General features: G+C 44.6%; 1 long non-coding RNA gene across 1 annotated transcript; it reads right to left on the bottom strand.

The window, feature by feature from the left end:
- Window positions 1–230: 230 nt before the first annotated feature.
- Window positions 231–9,845, bottom strand: LOC310763160. Its single transcript, XR_014548522.1, has 3 exons — window positions 9,805–9,845; window positions 7,811–7,985; window positions 231–401 (listed from the first exon to the last, which is right to left on the bottom strand). It is a non-coding gene; the product is annotated as an uncharacterized lncRNA (long non-coding RNA).
- Between the last annotated feature and the right edge of the window lie 93 nt (window positions 9,846–9,938).

The raw sequence follows: 9,938 nt of genomic DNA, 5'->3' as shown, positions 1-9,938 counted from the left end.
CTCCTCCACTCCCAATTCCTGCTTCCCACAGTTATTTTTATTTTAACACGAGCCCCTCCCTACAACTCTCTCTCCCCACCATGTAAGCCTAGGTTGGCTCTCAAGCATCAGGTATCTCTTGTCATTTTCTCTTTCTGTTTACAGCCCTTGTTTACTTTTGCAGTGTTAAATATGAGGTAATCCATGGTTGCACTTCAGAAGAGGAAAATAATCGGATTGGTAAACAGCTCTCTGAATAATGCCCGTCTTTATAATAGGATTGTAACCGAAAACAAAGGTACTGCCAACATACAGTGGGTATTTTGCATGTGTTATTTAGAGAATTGGTGTCTTCATTTCTCTCAAAGCCAGCTCCCAATGTTCCACCTCACTCTCCCAGCATCCTATCAGATGGAAGAAGCCTGAGAAAGAAATCATGTCTGTGATGGAGTCAAGAAGTTTTGGGGTTGACTCTGTTCTCAGTGGCTCCCACTGAAGTTCTGGGGAACAAAAACCAAGTAAACAAGCTGCCACTGAAGTGGAAAGGATGCCAGATCTTAAATACTGGGATCACCAGGGGGATTTTTGCCCATATAATTGGCTGCTGTCATTTGTTTTTATGGGGGAAAAGACAGTGTTGCATTAAGGATAAGGGGCAGAGCCATACCATAATGTGCAGCCAACACACAGTTAAAGCACATGGCTTCCCCAAAGAATACTGGGAGCTGGGGTTTCTTTCTCACAGCTAAAATCCCCAGTACCTTTAACAAACTACAGTTCCCAGTATTCTTTGGGAGAGGTCATGTGTGTAGAATGTGCTTTAAATTTGTGATGTGGATTATTATAAGGTTTTAGGTGGAACAAATCTGCCCACTGTCAGACACTGAGTAGATTGGGCCCTGTAAAGGATGGTATGTGGGAAGAATATTGTCTATCCTACCCTCCCCCTCCCCTTCCTGAAGATAGCTACGCTTCACCTACAAACTGGAAGCTCTGTTACAGGAAGGAGAAAAAGAAAGGGGGAAATGCAGAACTTTGCTTCTTTTCCTACTTCCCAAGGCAAATGCAGCTTTCATTTTCTGGGGGTAGCGCTGGTGGTGCAGTTCATGCTCCTCCTTAGGGCACAGAGTGTTTGGCTTTTGGAAGCAAAGCATTGAGGCTCAAGAGTCACCCTGCCACTCAATGACCTGTGAATCGGGGAATGGGGAGGAGGAACAGAGAGAGAGAAGCCAGGCAGGTGGACTAGGAAAGGGTTAAAACTCTCCCTCCTGACAACCTTCAGCAAATAGTCTACAGTATATATATGAAACCCGCAAAAGAAATGGAGTGGCCCTCATAGTCAACAAAAGAGTGGCGAAAGCAGTACTGGGATGCAATCACAGCATCTTAAAAAGTAGACAGCATCTTAAAAAGTAGACAGCATCTTAAAAAGTAGTCAGCATCTTAAAAAGTAGAGACATCACCTTGCCAACAAAGGTCCGTATAGTTAAAGCTATGGTTTTCCCAGTAGTGATTTATGGAAGTGAGAGCTGGACCATAAAGAAGGCTGATCGCCGAAGAATTGATGCTTTTGAATTATGGTGCTGGAGGAGACTCTTGAGAGTCCCATGGACTGCAAGAAGATCAAACCTCTCCATTCTGAAGGAAATCAGCCCTGAGTGCTCACTGGAAGGACAGATCCTGAAGCTGAGGCTCCAATACTTTGGCCACCTCATGAGAAGAGAAGACTCCCTGGAAACGACCCTGATGTTGGGAAAGATGGAGGGCACAAGGAGAAGGGGACGACAGAGGACGAGATGGTTGGATAGTGTCTTCGAAGCTACAAACATGAGTCTGAACAAACTGCGGGAGGCAGTGGAAGACAGAAGTGCCTGGCGTGCTCTGGTCCATGGGGTCACGAAGAGTCGGACACGACTAAACGACTAAACAACAATATATACCAATCTCTTCTGACACTTCCCGAAGGATGCAAGCAAACAGTAATCATTTTGGAATTACATCTTTATATATCGTGGGTCATTAATGGTTTGTTTCCTTTCTACTGTCCTTTTGTTATTGTGCAACACAATTAATAATAAAAAGCTTAAATTAATAAATGTTTGCAAGTGCTTGGGTAATTAAGTCAAAATGGTGCTAAATGCTATTCATTATCGGAAAAGCTAACACAGAGGAATAGCTCATTTAGAAGCTGTGAGCTTCTGCATGCTGTGCTTTCGTAAGAAGGTGAGGGGAGCCCTGCTGACTCAGACCCAAGGCCCATCTGGTCCAGCATTCTGGTCACATAGTGACTGAACAGGACCTGAGGGCAGCAGCATTCTCCTTGCTTGTGACTTCCAGGAAGTGGTGCCTCTGACAATGGAGACAGAACATAGCCATCATGTACAATAGGCCACTGATAAGCTGCTTCTCTGTGAATTGGTCTAATCCCCTTTAGAGCCATCTGAGTTGGCATACGTCACCATATATCATGGCAGTGAATTCCATCAATAGTTAGTCTGTTGATGGGCATCATCCTTCAACAGGCCGTCAACTAGCTATGCATTGTGTGAAGAAGATGGAGCAAGCTTGTTTTCTCCTGATCCGGAGAGTAGGACCCAAACCAATGGAATCAAGTTACAAGAAAGGAGATTCAGGCTACACAACTGGAAGAAGACCTTTCTGAGACCATGAGCTGTTCAGCAGTGGGACAGTCTCCCTCGGGAGGTGGTGGACTCTCCTTCCTTGGAGGGTTTTAAGCAGAGGTTGGATGGCCATCTGTCATGGATGCTTCAGGTTAAGAACAGTTTCAGGTTAAGAACGGGCCTCCAGAACGAATTAAGTTCTTAACCCGAGGTACCACTGTATTCCTGCATTGCAGCGGGTTGGACTAGATGATCCCCAGGATCCCTTCCAATTCTACAATTCTATGATTCTATGAATACAAAGCTTGAAATAACATTGTTGGCAACAGATGGCAACCTGGCTTACAATCCCAGTGAAGGATTTTAAAAAAATATATAAATAATCATAACTTTAGAATAAATTTCTTATGCTCCAGCTACCAAGTTTTAAATTGAACATTTTTGCTCAAATTATAAACCATTTGCCCCTGAACCAAAGTTTTCTATGAAAACTAATTTTTTGATTGCTGACAGCTGTACTTCTGGCACCAAAGCAACCTGTCATGAACTGCAAAATCTTCCACTCGGCTCTCACTCCATACCTGTTCAGTGTTAATTACTTTGCCCTTCTTACTCTGACTTCTTTCTGCTTAGGAAAATGGTCTGCTACTTTACCCAAGTACAGTGATTAATTCTAAACTCTATCACTTGCATAAAGATATATTGATTTTCCATTCTGTCTGCTTTATGAGGCATAAAGCTGAATCTCTTTTGTACAACTTGCATTTATATTGCATCATTTCTAACACAACCCGAAACCAATTGGCTTTATTGTACTATGCAGCAGTGCAAAGAATTAATGCTTGCTTCTAATGTAGTCAGCACAACCTTCAAAAGATGCCTCTTTTCACTGCTGGCTACCTTTGCTGGTGCATTAACAATAATAAAGGACAGAGCTTCTTAAACAGCTTGGGTGAAATATTTGCTAGTTTCACTTTCCTGAAAAGTGACACTGCAAGTTTGGAACTTTTATCTGCAAATGCCGATGTGCCTTTTTTATTGTTATTATTTTACTTCCCCCACATCACACCACCACCAAAGACCAGATTTTTAGAATTTGTATTTTGTATATTGTTACAAAAGTTGGGCACTGCCCCCACACTCTGCTGAGGGGGACCAAGATTACAGGAGGTCACATGTGCTCACCCAGGGTTTTTGCTCCTTTGGAGAGTTGAAGACACAGTGGTGACTGTTGTAGCTTTACGAAATATGATTTATTCACCAATTTGCACCTTCAGTCTGCATGGAGGGAGTCCTGATCTTACAGCATGGTCATCTCAAGAGGGGCTTGTTCCCCACAGCAGTGCAGCCCTGGAGTCCAAGCCTGCCCAAGAAGGATCTCATTCTTTGTTCTTCTGCTTCTTCTTCCCAGCACACCTTGCTAAAGATGCTCTTTTCCTGTCCCCTCACTCCCAGTTACCCTGGCAACCTGTCTGCCCAGACCCAAGATTCCTCTTAGATGGGCCATCAACACCTTTTTGTTATGTTCATGCCTCTATCCAAGGTGAAGCCCTGGCTTGGAAAGAAAGCTTAGCCTGTATTTTTCCACTGGTCTCCAGTCTTCACTTCAATACTCCAAAGAATCAAAATCTGATCATTTCCCAATTTCTAGCATTTAGTGGGGGCATCCCCGCAATTCCTTCATCCAAGTCGTTTATAAAGACATTGTGTAAGCTTATCTTTAACCCTGGAGGGTCCAGCGGTCCGCCTGACCCCGTGGGCAGAGGGGAGAAAACTACTCCAGAGACGTCTTGGTCAGAGAAAAGAGATTTATTGAAAAAAACAGCATGCTGGGGCAACCAGCAGAATCGCTTCTGAAAAACTGGCTGCGCCCAAAGTGCACATCAGCAGACACTCTTATAGTTAGAAAACACCCTTCCTTTCTTAAACTCCCCCAAAACCTTCTCCAATCAACTGGCAAGCTTTCAACTTATTTCCTTATATGGCATATAGGTATTTGGCTAGCTAAGCCCCCTCCCTCCCTTGTTTGTGTGTTCTTCTTCTTTTGCGTTACTGCAGCAGGAAGCATGTGCGGTAAACGGCCCCTTGCCCCGTCTGACCAAATACGGTAAATAGGTGCAGTTTCTGCTTAGCTGGCAAGCACAGGAAATGGCCTTGCTGCTGTTTGCTAGGAACTGCAAAGCAAGATTAAGAAAGGATTTACTGAATTTACTTAGGAATTTACTTCAGGTACAAGGTACAGGGACTACGGATAGCAACCTTTCTTAGGCACAAAGTGCAACCCCTACACCTCTCCCTTCAATTGAACAACAACGGATCCAGGACAGAGCCCTGTAGCACTCCGTGTGGCCCTTTCTTCCCAGGAGGATGAGGAACCAAGGCACCCACCTAGCCCTGCCCCTGCTGACCCCCTGCTCCAGTCCTGTCTCGGCAAACTGCAATGATGCCAGGGGCAGGGGGAGGGCAGTTCTGTGCCTCTGCCCTCACCGCACTGCAGTCACAGCCAGGGGAACAAAATGGATGTCAAGTAGCATTGGAACTGCAAATATTTGGTGGGCTGCGAATTCCTGTTGCTAATTTTTGGCGATTTTTCTGTGTGCTAAATGTCCTATTTCCGAAGTGAGTATTGAATATTCAATGCAGCCCTGCAGTCTATTAGATCATACAAAGCTCATAGAAATGTATAGCACAACCTTCTCCTTCATGGATTAAGATGTCCACTTCAGGCTGGTGAACGCTTAGAGGAATTCCTTATGCGGAGATACTTGCCCAGTTCCTATGTTATTCTGGCAGCATGTGACTGCTATTGAGACCTCAACCCATCTTGTGGGTCCCAACCCATCAATGAATACGATAAATTCATGCTATCCAATCTGAGAGTCCTGTGAGGGAAGTGTTATGGAAAAATCTAGGTGTGAGGCTACTCAGTCACCCAGCTCGTCGGGCAGAGCCCGCAGGTCCCTGTGGAATAAAGAAGCAGTCCAGCCACCAACCGGAGCAAATAGCTCCGTTTATTGCGCAACAGGTTCAAAGAGCAAATTTGAACCCCGAGGATGGGGTGACAAAGACGTTTAAAACTTTCCCACCATATCCCAGAATACAGTTCGTACAGCATCATTGCTACATCACTGACATGTCACAAATGGGGAGGGGTTAGACAGGGGTTACACTAGTTTAACCTTGGCAAACGTGTCCAGACAAGTCCTTGGTAAAAGATTAGCATAAGTAGATATGGCAGGGCAAGACTCAGGTATAAGATTAGAATGGACAAATATGTCTTAAGTACCCACCACCCAAAAGTACAATAGAACTTCCTTTGCATGTCTGGATCCTGAGGCGAGTCAGGTGATGAGATTTGGCTTCCCTTGGCTAACAATGAGTCCAGCAATTGTCACCTCTGGGCACTTCCTGGAGTCCTTTTTCAAGGGGAAAATAGCTTTGGAATGGAGGAAACTGGCAAAGGGGTTGATTTTATATTATTTTTAAAGCTAGGTAACTTCCCTGGGCTGTCAAGTTGAAAGTATGCATTCAGGCATAATATTTGTAACATTTAACAACTTTAAAGATGTGCCCCGCCCCACATAATTTCTGTAACAGAAGTAATGGGGAAATTATATGTAAAGGTTCATCCCGTGTTTCTGTTTAAAGGGAATGCCTTAGTGAATCTAATTCACGTCTTTGTGTCTTGTTATGTATATCACAAGCTGTTTGAAACTACCAGCGCTGTAGGTGGCTTTCAAAACTAATAGTATCTGTTAGGAGTGCTACATCATTAGTCATCTTGCATGTGCTGAGCTCTGGGACACATTCCAGGTCTATTTTGTTGGAAATAAATTTGCAAGTCATCTTTCCCATTCAGCTGTGTGAGAGTGTGTGTGTGTGTGTGTGACATAGAAAGTAATGTGCATTAGGTTTGACTTAGCAAAAGCTCTACTTAGATTTCACGGCAATATGACAATAGCATCAGCGTCTCCCCCATTTATTTCTGACAGAAATATTGCTGCAAAGAGAATTTGTCTAAGTGCAGATAATCCAAATGTAAATTTCAAAATGCTTTTCTCTCTGTAGCTTTAGAGTCAATCCAATTGTATGCACTATTGAGTCATGAATATTTTCCATAACCGGCATGTTAATAGGCCGTGGCATGTTGTTTTCTGTTCTGTCCTGGTTTTATACATATATTAGGGGTTGGTACTGATTTTGTGGGCACTCCAAATCACAAGGCAAATTAGGATGAATCAGGGAAGGTTCTCATGTTTCCAGGTCAGATTGTTTCATTCAAAAGTTGTCTCAAGGCTGATCAGGGACTTTTTCAGTTTCTGAGTGCCTCTGTGCCTTTGCCTGTGAAAAAACGCATCCCCCAACCTTGGAGAGAGGCCAATTTGGTTGGGGAAGAATCCAGAAGCTGAGATCTAGCTTTCAGTCACAGTGAATGATTTCCCCCCCACTCACAGTGATTTGGGGAGAAAGATCAAAAACTGTGTAAATTTTTCACATGGATCTATGCCTTCATCTTTGCAAGTTAATGGAGAGATCATCACTGTATGCGCAGAGGTCTGTGGGGGTGGGGCATAGGCCAACTCTCACCAACAGGATTTGGGGTTGGAGGGGTGGCTTTTCCCCACTTCAGTCTTTCCTGGGGATCTCCCCCATCACACCACCCACCACCCTTCTAGGACTTCTATGGTACCTGGGACTCTTGGGTGTACCTGCAGCTCCACCAGGCCTCAGTGGGTCTACTCACAGCTGCGACCTCCTCCCACCACATGACATGTGTGCCACCCCCACCCCCGAAATTGGGCGGTACCCAGCGCCTATGCCTCCCCCAGCCTGGTGCTGGTCAAATGTTTTGGACCACAACTCCCATCACTCCTGACTACTGGCTATGCTAGCTAGGGGTAATGGGAGTTATAGTTCAGAATACCAGGCCTGTGATTTTAAACTGCCCTTAACATAGAAGGTTAGCTTAGCCCAAAAAACAGTTAGGCTTTCTGTTAAAATAATTTTTGATATCCCCTTGCTGGACTTTTTCTATGGTGGCTGTGTTGGGAAGCAGGTAGCAGAGCAAAGCCGGGAGGAGCCGAGGCCGAACCTCTGCTGCCTGCAGACTCTTTTGCATCTGTCTAGATGTGCCGTAAACACCTTCTACCTGTGACAGGCTGAGATATCTTGCATGCATTTTTAAAGCAAAGATTATGTAATTCTATTGCCTTCTAGAGGAGCATCTTCTTTTCATTTCACTTCTTTTTTCTGCTTCTTTTTTGAACACAGGACATAGCAGGAGGTAATCAGGTGCTACTTGTCATGCAGGTTTCACATTTCCATGTTTGTCAGTTCAAAATGCCACCCTGAAATATTTAAGGCTCAACTTAGCAATGTTAAGCTCTGAAAAGAAAAGAAAAATCTGACTCTCCAGTTTCTTTCAATACATGGTGATTTTTTTTGTAGTGATGTCTATTATAAAGTATAGAAAATGCAGTTTTTTAAATTTTGTAGGGGGAACATCCCATCACGCCTACAACTCATACTCTCAAAAATAAAATGTGCCTTTTGAGACAAGACAGCTGGCTCCCGGGAAGAGTTCTTGGGACTCCCTCGCCCAAACTGTTCATCTGGCATTAACTTAGTTATCATTCAGTCCCAGATATTTGCACAAGCATTTGGCGGCAATTGACTGAAACACGCTGGCATGTGCTCCTTTGCTGTGCTAACATGGTGTTTGTTGTATTTTGCTCATGGTGATGATGGTGTCGCAGGTTAAATATTTTATGCTAGACACTGTACCAAAATCAAAAGCACTGCTTGCTTGAAAGCTTGCAATCTAGTGAAACATGACATACAAGAAACACGAACGGGGAGAGAGGTGGCCACTTGCCCAGGGCAGAGGGGCAGCTTTTCCCATTGCCAGGTTTGAGCTGGCCTTTGGCACAGCGCCACCTACAGGCCTCTGCCAACCCTGCCCCCCCCCCCCCTCAGCATGGCCGCTAGCCATTGCCACCTGGGGCCAGCGAAAGCACGACAGCTGGCAGTCTCTCCCTTCTGGCAGCCCTGCTTTTGTGTGGCAGTGTGCGATCCAAGTAGTTGGCATTGGGCAATTTCCACCCCCAGTCCCTTGAAAGGTGGGTACATTATACATCAGTTTCTGCTGTTTTCAATCGGAGACTCTCATAATTTTGATCAAAGTACCTTGAGTTATATATCCAGTGCATATGTCAGTCACTGTGAGTGCCAGATTTAAGAAGATCAAGCCTATCCATTCTGAAGGAAATCAGCCCGGGGTGCTCACTGGAAGGACAGATCCTGAAGCTGAGGCTACAATACTTTGGCCACCTCATGAGAAGAGAAGACTCCCTGGAAAAGACCCTGATGTTGGGAAAGATGGAGGGCAGAAGGAGAAGGGGACGACGGAGGACGAGATGGTTGGACAGTGTTCTCGAAGCTACAAACATGAGTTTGACCAAACTGTGGGAGGCCGTGGAAGACAGGAGTGCCTGGCGTGCTCTGGTCCAGGGGGTCACGAAGAGTCGGACACGCTAAACGACTAAACAACAACAAAAAACAAGCTATAGCTTAGGGCTCCACTCTCTTGGGGGTCCCCTAAAGATTTAAAGGGAAAAAACACTGGATGTACATTTCCAAAATATAAGATAAAAAACAAATAAAATAAAACCTACATAACAGCAACAGTGTTTTGTGTTGTGTAGGCTCCTACAATGCAAGTCATGGGCCCCGCCTGCTAGCCTCCTCCCTCAAATATTACTGGTTTGCTCATTTCCATATAGCATATATTCAACACGAAAAACAGCGGCAATTTGTTGTTGACAAAGGACAGCTGGACATATAAAGGGCCCCATTACCTCCAGTAGCTTTGGGCCTCATCAAACCTAAATCCGGCCCTGGTCACTGTAGTATTTAGTTACACTCAGGAGCAACATTGTGATCCTTATTTGTTAATAAACCTTTTGTAGCTGGCCTGACCTGGCATCACGCTTTGTATTGCATTTCTAGGTTAATAAAAAATAAAAGGTTGAGTGGTCGACAACAACTACTTGAGCAGAATGACTGGAGGTGGCATTGAGAAAGATCAGGCTTTGTTCGTCTGACAAGTGCGTCTTCTTCCTTAAGAGGGCCATTACAAAAGGGAGCACATTTTGATCCTCTTTTAGAAACCATCTGCAAATTGGAGAGCAGAAAATGCACATACCTGCTATCGCTTCTTGAAGCAAGGGAGGGCTTTTTCTTACCCTCTTTCTCTATGTCACATTGTGAGGTGGTAAACAGCAAAGCCCGTTGCCACAGCAACCGAGCCATGGTCAATGAAAAGCTTTCATTCCTGTT

The sequence above is a fragment of the Podarcis filfolensis genome, assembly GCF_964270895.1.
Source record: "Podarcis filfolensis genome assembly, chromosome: 5".
Taxonomy (NCBI): Eukaryota; Metazoa; Chordata; class Lepidosauria; order Squamata; family Lacertidae; genus Podarcis; species Podarcis filfolensis.
This window is presented reverse-complemented; position numbering and strand designations above follow the sequence as displayed.